The sequence below is a fragment of the Callorhinus ursinus genome, unplaced genomic scaffold (assembly GCF_003265705.2).
Source record: "Callorhinus ursinus isolate GAN/ISIS: 27379988/994484 unplaced genomic scaffold, GSC_fseal_2.0 scaffold37, whole genome shotgun sequence".
Lineage (NCBI taxonomy): Eukaryota > Metazoa > Chordata > Mammalia > Carnivora > Otariidae > Callorhinus > Callorhinus ursinus.
Genome location: NW_027397099.1, coordinates 14,844,368 through 14,855,176, shown reverse-complemented (window position 1 = coordinate 14,855,176; position 10,809 = coordinate 14,844,368).

The following is a 10,809-nucleotide window of genomic DNA, read 5'->3' as shown; positions in this document are numbered from 1 at the left end:
TAACTGGGGTGGGGAGCCCGGGAAGGGAGAACGGGCCGGGGGGGGGTTGGGGTGCGGCAGTCTTAGTGATTTAATTATTTATATTTAAACATTGAAAAATTTTGTGAACATAGAGAATATACAGGACATACACACAATTTCACAACAACCATAAAGCATCTCCCCATGTAACCACCACTCCTAGAACCCCCAGCAGGGGCCCCTTTCTCCGCTATGCCCCTCCCTGCACCCGAGAGAGAAACATCCTGACATTTAGAAGAATCACTTCCTCACATTTATTGTTACTTTCACCAGCTGGATCTGCATCTCTAAACACTAGGGTTTTGGTTTTGCCTGTTTGGGAAGTTTATGTAAACGGAAGGCCACATTCCCTCAATTCACACTATATTTGTAGGATCCATCTGCCTTGCTGTGTGCAGATACAGGTCACACATGTTCATGGCTGCATGCTATTCCAGTGGGGTGAGCACATGCTATTCCAGTAGGGTGAGCGTTACAAGCTGTGAGCCCAGCCTCCTGCTGACAGACGTCTGGGATATTTGCAGGTTGCAATCAATGCGCGAGCATTCTCCTCCGTAGCTGGTGGTGCACGGATGTACACGTTTTCCTCCAAGCTATGTACCTGGGAGTGGAATTTCTGGGCTCCAGGTCACATGTTATCTTCGACCTTACTAGGCGATGCGGGTTTTCTGAAGTGGTTGAGCCGGATTTCCCACCCAGCCCGGGCGGGCGAGTGTTCCCATTGCTCCTGAGCCACACTCAGTGTTGCTAATTTTTGGCCATCTGCTGGGTGAGTTGGGGTATCTTATTGTTGCATTTCTAAGGCACTTAACGAGATACGCCCCCTCTTCATATACGTATTGGTTGGAATTATTTTTTCTTTCTTTCTTTCTTTCTTTCTTTCTTTCTTTCTTTCTTTCTTTCTTTCTTTCTTTCTTTTCTTTCTTCTTTCTTTCTTTCTTTCTCTTTCTTTCTTTCTTTTTTTTTTTTAAGTATTTCTTCAAATCTGTTGCCTGTTTTCTACTGGTTTGTTTGTGTTTGTAGTGGATACCTCTGGTACCAATGTCGCTCCGATTTCGGCAGCTGTGTGGTGAACAAAACTCCCGCTATCAGAGAGCCAGCCTTCCCGCGTTCTATCCTCTCCAGCACTGTGGAAAAGCCTGGAATGGCGGGATGATAGCTGATGGGGAGGTACTCCATCCAGTCTCCCGACCTTCATGGAGACAACTCTGGCGCCCCCCAGAGGTCATGGACACCCCACTGCCTTCAGTAGTGACCTGATGATGCCCTTATATTGGGGTGTCTGCCCACCCCATCTCACTCACCCCAACCCTCACTCCTGCCTCTGGCATCATCTTCTGGATACTCTTTTGCACCCAAACCCTTGTCTCCCATTTGCTTCTCCTCTTTTTCTTATTGATTTGTAGGAGATATTTATATATTCCGGATACTACTCTGTTGTCAATTATATAATTGCAAATATATTCTCCCACTCTGTGATGTGTCTTTTTGCCTTTTTTCCCTGTAGTCTTTTGATGAACTGAAATTCTTTAGTTTAATATAATGGATTAAACTTTTACTCTACAGTTAGTGCTTTTTGTGTTAAAAACTGCTTCCCAGCTTCCAGGTCAGGAAGACATCTTTCTATATTATTGTCCAGAAGGTTTATAGCTCGTCACTATCAGGTTTGTAATTCACCTACAATTGATTTTCATGACTGGTTACCTGTTAAGGTCAAATTTTGTGTTTTCCCCTGTATGGATACCCAGACGTCCTAGCACAATTTACTGAAAAGTCACCTCTTTCCATGATGCTCTGAAATGCCACGTCTATCATAAACCAGGCAGCCACATACGTGTGGGACTGTGGGTGAGTGCTCTCGTCTGTTTCTTCATGTAGGTCTTATTATAGTGATATTTAAAAATTTTGATTTTCGGGGCACCTGGCTGGCTCGGTCGTTGGTGTGTGCACGATCTCAGGGTCATAAGTTCAAGCCCCCTGCTGGGTGCAAAGATTACTTAAAAATAAAATCTTAAAAATAAAATAAAAAATTTTATTTTCTTTTTTTTCAAAAGATTTTATGTACTTATTTTTAGAGAGAAAGAAAGAGAGCAAGCAGGAGGGGCAGAGGGAGAGAGAGAATCTTAAGCACACTCCACGCTCAGCCCGGAGCCCTAAGCAGGGCTCAATCTCATGAGCCTGAGATCATAACCTGAGCCAAAATCAAGAGTCCGGACGCTTAACCAACTGAGCCACCCAGGCAGCCCCAAGATTTTGATTTTCTAATTGTGCCTGCTATATGGTATTGCATAATGATATTTTCATATTATTTTTTGTATCCAGCAAAATTACTAAACATTCTTATTAATTCTAATACCTTATCCGTAGATTTTTTTTCATCATTTTATAAATGAAGTCTGTTTTTTTCTTTCTTTGTATGTTTTATTTCTTTTCCTTTCTTTACTGCACAGGGTAGTTTTTATTTTTTTATTTTTATTTTTTAAAAGATTTTATTTATTTACTTGACAGAGAGAGACACAGCGAGAGAGGGGACACAAGCAGGGGGAATGGCAGAGGGAGAAGCAGGCTTCCCGCTGAGCAGGGAGCCCGATGCAGGGCTCGATCCCAGGACCCTGGGACCATGACCTGAGCTAAAGACAGACGCTTAAAGACTGAGCCACCCAGGCGCCCCGCACAGGTTAGTTTTTAAAGAGCAGTATCAGAGAACTGTAGTGACAGTGGGCTTCCTTGTCTAGCTACCAATCTCAAAGGGAAAGTATTTTTACTGTTTCACCTTAAATCTAACATTTGCTGTTAAATCTTTATCAGATTTAGGGAGTTCATTTCTATTTATGGTTTGCTAAGGTGTTTTTTTTTCTTTTTTTAAAAAGATTTTATTTATTTATTTGAGAGAGAGAGAGAGAATGAGAGATAGAGAGCATGAGAGGGAAGAGGGTCAGAGGGAGAAGCAGACTCCCTGCTGAGCAGGGAGCCCGATGTGGGACTCGATCCCGGGACTCCAGGATCATGACCTGAGCCGAAGTCAGTCGCCTAACCAAATGAGCCAACCAGGAACCCTGAGAAAGAAGTTTTTTTTTTTTTTTTTTTTTTTTTTATTTGAGAGAGAGAATGAGATAGAGAGAGAGATCATGAGGGTCAGAGGGAGAAGCGGACTCCCCGCCGAGCAGGGAGCCCGATGTGGGACTCGATCCCAGGACTCCAGGATCATGACCTGAGCCGAAGGCAGTCGCTTACCGATTGAGCCACCCAGGCGCCCAGGTGTTTTTTTTCTTATTAAATCATTAATGAATATTGAATTTTGTCAAGCATCTCTTTTGCATATATTGCAATGATCATTAGAATTTTTGTCTTTGATCTATTAATGTCGTGAATTATGTTATTTTTTTCTAATGTTAAATCTACCTTGCATTGGTTAAATCTAACTTTATCATAATATTACCCTTTTATATGTTACTGGATTTAGGGTTTTGTTTTTTGTTTTTTTCTTTTTTTTTTGAGAGAGAGTGCTTGGCTTGCGAGCGGGGTGGGGGTGGAAGGGGCAGAGGAGAGCCAGAGAGAGAGAATCTTAAGTAGGCTCCACACTCAGCCCCGAGCCTGACAGAGGGCTCTATCTCACTATCCTGAGATCATGACCTGAGCGGAAATCAAGAGTCTGATGCTTAACTGACTGAGCCACCCAGGAGCTCCTGGATTTAGTTTGCTAATATTCTGTTTAGGATTTTTGCATCTACATTCTTGTAGAATTTTCTTTCTCAGGCTGCCTGGTGGGGTTTTGGTGTTAAGATTATGCTAGGGGCACCTGGGTGGCTCAGTCATTAAGCGTCTGCCTTCAGCTCAGGTCATGGTCCCAAGGTCCTGGGATCAAGCCTCGCATGGGGCTCCCTGCTCCATGGGAAGCCTGCTTCTCCCTCTCCCACTCCCCCTGCTTGTGTTCCCTCTCTCGCTGTGTCTCTCTGTCAAATAAATAAATAAAATCTTTAAAAAGAATTATGCTAGCCTCATAAAATGAGTTTGAGTCTTCATAAGAGTTTGGGCCAACTTGGAATCATTTTTTCTTTCCGGAATGTTGTATAGAATTTGCCAGTGAAGCTTTCTGGTCGTGAGTTTGCCCTGTGGGAGGATTTTTACCATAGATACAAGTTATATAATGTATAGGATCATTCACAATTTCTATATCTATTTAAGTCTGTTTAGGTAAGCAATGTTTTTCTAGGACTTTTATGTATTGATGTCTAGCTTAATTACACTGGGGTCAGGGATACATTATCTGAATGATTTAAAGTCTTGGAAACTCACTGAGATTTGCTTTATGGCCTAGAATATGAGCCATGATTATACATGTTCTCAATGTGCTTGAAATGGGTATTTTGTAATTGCTGTGTGCAGTGCTCTATTTATGTTCCTTAAATCTACTGTATTAACTGAGTTATCCAAGTCTTCAGAATCTTCATCTCCTTTCCCTACCAAACTGAACATTGTGTCTGCTCATCCCCATATGACCGATGGATGGGCCCTGGGTCTCTAGCAGATACGTGCTGTGAAATCCTACACTCTCTGCCCTACCTCCGGGAGGTGGGAAAGTGAAGCCTGACTACCCAGCTCCTGGCACATCTATCAGTGACCTCTTCCCTGTCCACCTGGCCCCCAGACAGCTGCCCTGAAGACCTCCTCCTGCCTCCTTCTCCATGGAGAATTCATGAAACGGGGGCAGTATGGTGGGCTGGTGAGGAGCATGGACTCTGGAGCCAGGCTGGCAGGTGGAAATGCCCGCGCCCATGACTCAGGCAAGTCACTGAACCTTTCCCTGCCTTCGTTCGCAGATCTGCAGTATGGGGATGACCGTAGTGGTAACTAGCTCATGGAGTTGATAGGAGAATAAACAAGTGAATAATTGCAATGCCCTTAAGAACGTGCCTGGCACATAGTAAGCACTGTAAAATCTGCTTTAAAAAAGGGGATGATAAAAACTGTCTCATGCAGGTCAGCCGAAATCATGGACACAGTGTTACCGCTCTTCTTGCTCTGTTCATCGGGTGCAACCCCTTCATTTAATAGATGAGAAACGGGGGCCCAGAGAGGCAGAGATTCAGCCAGAGCCACCTCGCAGGCCACTGGCTTCCCGACCTGGAAGGCAGCAACACCCCAGGCCTCTAGCCCAGCTCTGACACCAGGGAGCAGTGGTCTGTGCTCTCTCTGGGCCTCGGTTTTCCTGTTGGTGAACCCAGAGGCAGGGCCAGGCATCCCTCCCCCTGCCCCCAGCTCCATCTGACCAGTGAGGGACGTTGTGACTAAGCCCCTGGGGTTGCGCTAGGAGGTTTGAGGGTAGCAGATGCTGAAGTCACTCGAGGACCTGCCAGGGTTGGGGATGTGCAGTGGGATGATGCTTGAAGCTGTCTTCTTGGAATCCACAGCCTTGAGAACTTGCAGCCTCAAACCAACAGCTGTCACACCTCACAGCCTTTGAGAAGGTGTTACCCAAGGGCTGGTAGCTTCCCACGGGGGAGGGAGGGGGAAGGGCAGGGAGCTGGGGTGAGAATGTGCGGCAGCCCTCTCGCTGGAGGGCCCCGGGCAGGCAGGCCTTCCTCTCTGGGGCTCTGACTTCTGCTCCGTCTACACATCTCTGAGCTGAGGCAGGGCACCTGTCTTCTGGCCTTGCACTCTGTGCCTCACATCGGTCCCTGCCCTTCTCTGGACCTCGGTCCCCCGTGAAAGAAATGGGCCGGGGGACAGTGTGGATAAAGTCTCCGTCTGACCTGCCCGTCAGGCACGTGTGACTGGCTGTCCCCTCGCGTGGCCCTGGGCTCCACCTGCCCCCACCGCAGGGGAAAGGCAGTGTGAGCCCAGGAATGGCTGCCCCGCTGCCCTACTGTCTGACCTCTCCGAGTGCCGGTGCTCCTCACCTGTGGTTGGAGAGCAGCCCCCATGTGGCAGGGCTGGTAGGATCACCAGGGCCTGCCATTGCATCCGTGCTCCGTGATGCAGAAAGTAATTCCCAGCCCACCGAAGCACCACCCTCGCACGGGCCCCCGCTAGGCTTCAGGGGCTGGAGTCTGCTCTCAGGCCTTTGCAGGCCCCAGGCCTCCAACCCACAGGGAGCCAGAACTCAGAAGAGGCCTTGGCAGAATGTTCCAGAGCAGATGCTGGAGTTCCCCTCCTGGAGCCACCCCCTCCACCCCTATCCTGCTAGGCCTCCAGGCCAACCCCCAAATTAGTTATCATTTAGTTAGGGCCACCCGTCTGCAGGCAGCTAATAGCTCCCATTAGCAAAACAGGAAGACCTTAATGAGCAATTAATTAATAAAACGGATGACTTCCAGAGCCACTTCTTTGAACAGGGACTGATTTTATTAACCACTTAATCACTTGGACAAAGGCTGATATTGTGGATTTGCATCCTCCTAGATTGTGGGGGGAATAGAAGGTAACTGGCCATCTTTTGTAGACTCAGTGCTGCGCCAAGGAGTGCAGGCTGCAAACCCTGGCTTATCCAGCTCTTCTAGTGAAGTACTATTATTATGCTCTTTTTGCCCCTGAGGAAATTGAGGCTCAGCAAGGCTCTTCCCTTCCCTGAGGTCACAGAACTAAGTACAAATGGGTCCCAGTGGGTCTGACTCCAAAAGTATTTTCCCCTTGAGTGGCCCCTCAAATACCAATTTCCTTTCATGGATGGAAGGCTCCAGAACCTGTGAGCTAAGGGGTTATTGCCTGACTCCCTCACGGCCTGGCAGGAAAAGACTTGTTTGGACTCAGGTCTGTTTTCGAAGCAAGTCCACTGCTTCAGAGATGAAGGAAGCCCTCAGCCCTCAGCCCTCAGACACACTGAGGCCGGCTTGTCCCCTCCAAACCTCACTCCTGCCCCTCAAGCCACCAGCCCCAGTCTCTAAGTTCTGGATCTTTTCTCTGCTGCTCACTACTTCTTTCTTGTCTGTGGTTCTCCCCACGAGGCAATGTTAACGTAGTTTTAGAAGACATAGGGAGATTAATTTTTAATTTTAGTTTCATGCGTAGCGTTTATTTTATCTTTTTAAAGATTTTATTTTTAAATCTCTACACCCAGGGCGCCTGGGTGGCTCAGTTGGTTAAGCGACTGCCTTCGGCTCAGGTCATGATCCTGGAGTCCCGGGATCGAGTCCCACGTCGGGCTCCCTGCTCAGCGGGGAGTCTGCTTCTCCCTCTGACCCTTCCCCCTCTCATGTGCTCTCTCTCTCTCATTCTCGCTCTTTCAAATAAATAAATAAAATCTTTAAAAAAAAAAAAATCTCTACACCCAACGTAGGGCTCGAACTTACAACCCCGAGATCAAGAGTTGCCTGCTTTACTGACTGAGTCAGCCAGGCATCCCTAGCTTCATGCACAGCCTTTAATTATGGCATGTGACTCTGGTCATTTAACACAGGGATACCATGCCTTCTTTTTAAAATCTACCATTTTGAATGACATTAAAAAATCTATAGATCTAAAAGAAAATATTAGGTAAATATTTGGCAGATTTGACTTCTAGATTTGGAAAAAAACAGTGAGAACGAACTTGCCTGCCTGAAGTTGGGGAGACGGGATCTGGGTTACCTGTTCTCTTCTTAACCAGACAGGTCCAGGGAGGGGTTTGTCCACCCCAAGAGAGAAATCCTTTCCCAGAGGGGAAGTTGGCCTTCCTCCCGAGCCAACAGGCTCATGCTGCTGTGGGTTATTTATTTCTCTGCAAATGTTATCAATATGCTATATGCACACAGTTTAAAAAGAATCATGGTTCCCTGGGGTGGGGATGGAGGGGAGGTTGACTGCAAAGTGGGCATGGAGGAACTTTCTGTAAGATGAAGATGCTTCATATCTTGATTGGGGAGTTTGTTATAGGAGTGTACACATTGTCATCAACCTGTACACTTAAAGTGTGAAAATTATATTACAATAAAGCTGTTTTGAAAGCAAAATCAAAACCAAAGCCACAAATATTCATTTATGTCAGGAACCACTCATATTTGTTGCCACGTCTGAGTTCTGAGACCTGTACTTTGCTGCACTGATTCCTACTCAGCTATCATTTTAGCTGCTCCCAAAGCTGACATTTATCGAGTTCGGTCATGTGCCAGCCACAGCAAGGGTGCTTAAAATGTCAGAGTTACATTTGGGAAAGGGATATCACAAGTCAGCCAGGAAATGATGGATTAATTAATAAATGGTGTTGGGACAACTGGCCTCCCATTTAGAAGGAAACAAAATTAGATCCCTACCTCATACCATATATACATACATGAACAGTCCACATGGATTAAAGATGGATGGATTAAATGTTAAACAAAAACTGTAAGAGTATTAAAGGAAAAAAGAGGGGATTTTTTTTTTAATAAATTCTAACCAGAAAAAGCCAAGACATGAAAGCCAGAGATCATAAAAGAATGTTACATTTGACTATATAATAATGGAACACTTTCTATGACCAAAGACACTGAGAATTTAGCTAAAAGACATGCAGTAAACCACCAGAAAATTTTGCCTCCTATGTATTAAAGAATTAAGGATTTTAATATGCAAAGAGGTCCTATAAATCAGTAAGGAAGTGACAAAAAGCCCAATTAAAAATGGGAAAGGTTATGAAGATTTGTTTCACACAAGAAGAGATGTGAATGGATAATGAAGTTACGAAAAGGTTTCCTTCACAATTACAGATAGGGATGTTAAAACAATGTCACCCCTCTCTAGATTAGCAAAAGTTAAAAAAACATTGATACAGGTAGGGGAAAACGGGCACTTTCCTCTAGTATTGATGGGAACCTAAATTGGCACTACATTTTTTTTTTAAGATTTAAAAAAATTGTTATTTATTTATTTGAGAGAGAGTGAGGGAGCGAGCACAAGCGGGGTGGGGGGGAGAGGGAGAAGCAGACTCCCTGCTGAGCAGGGAGACCAACACAGGGCTTGATCCTGGGACCCTGGGATCATAAAGCCAAAGGCGGATGCTTAACCGACTGGGCCATGCAGGTGCCCCTTAAGGTACTACTTCAAAGCGCAGCTGCTACAGTTTAGCAGTATCTATAAAAGTTTGAATTGCATAAACTCTATGCAATTCAATCCAGCAATCTCTCTTTTAGAAATCTGTCCGTCAGGCAATAGCCACCTGTGTGTCCCAAAATATGTGTTCATTCCTGCAAAGTGTATTTTACTAAAAATTGGAAACTGCCTACATTTCCTTCAAAAGGGGGTTATGGAAAAGAAATTTTCTATTCTGTGCAGTGGAACTCTTGTAGCAATTCGAAAGAATGAAATAGAACTCTATGTCCTGATCTGGAACGATATCCATTATATCTTGGCAAGAGAAAAGAAAGCAAGTTGCAAACAGGATGCCTAGCGTAATAATCATGTTTTTGTGAAACAATGGTATATGTGAGTTGCAGGTCTACATAGTGATAATGGCCCCCAAAATGGAGTCTTTACTGTATCTGCCAGCAGCATGGGATCATTATTATTGCTATCCTATAGAAGAGGCACAGAGTGGTTAAGTCACTCGTCCAGGGTGGCACAGCTAGTCAGTGGCAGAGCTGGGATTTGAACCCCAGCTGCCTGACTCTGCAACCGGGGCACTTCATTTTATTTTGGCCCTAAAAGCCCCAAATAACTTCTTTTAGCAGTGCTGACCTCTCAAAACAACAATGGACAGGCTGAGTCACTTTTAATAAATAATTATAATAAATAAACATTAAAAAACATGAACTGGTTAAAAAAAAAGCCTTATCAAAAAGCCCAGTTTCCTGCCAACGCCCCCCTTAGAGGCAACCACTCTAACAGTTTGAGTTCATGTGGTTGTTGCCTTCAGAGCAATAAATAACATGCTTATACAGCTACTTCTTGATTTATTAACTGTGGATATTATCTATTCTGCAAGCACTGGAAAAAAGTAAAATTAGCTTATCTCTTTTTCTTTCTCTTCCTATTATGAGGCTTTGTGCTGCTCTGACTCTAGGTTGGACCCTGGGGTGAGCACCTCATCCCACTGTTGCTAAGTCGAGGCCTATTGAGGCTCAGAGTCGAAAAGGGACTTACTCGTCCAAGGTCCCTTCAAGTTGGTGATGGAGGGTTACCGGACCCCTGGTCTGTGCATCCCCAGGGCCTAGCTGTTTCTGGGATGCCCTGTGGCCCACCCCATGGGTCACCGTGGTGCCCTCCTGGCCTTCTCACTCTGGCAGAGGCTCAGTGTGGCCAGAGTGGGGTGGCCCTGGTGGAGTGCCCATAGGAGGCCACCCTGAGGTGTCCCGCCACTCAGAGGCGGGAGCAGGTGTGTTTATAGAACAGCAGGTGCAGCATGCTAGTGTTTGGGGAGCGGAGGGCTTCACTCTCTACCCCTGAGAGGCCTAGACTTTGACCGTTTGGGGCCTCTGCCTTCCAGATCACTGTCCCATGTACCCGACACCACAGGCTGAACCAGTGACTGAGGCTGGTGGAGGGTTGGGCTCCTGATACCCAAGACCCTCAGAAAATAAGCACCACCCTCCCATTCCTTGACAGTGAAGTTACCTGGTTGGAGAGGCTTGAAAAAAATGACTAATACTGGGCACCATTCCAAGCCAATTAAGTCAGAAACTGTGGCAGGAGGCTTTGGGGCTAGAATGGAGAGGAGCCCAGAGAGGGCAGTGATTTGCTGGAGGTCACACAGAGACCCAGGGATGAATACATAGGAGTCCAGGTCTAAAGACCTCTTTAGCCTGGAGAGAAGCAGGCTGAGTAGGGGCAGTGAGGAAATTCAGGGCTGAGGCAGCTTCATGGCTGTGGGGACAGAGCGGGAGATGGCTGCCCGGC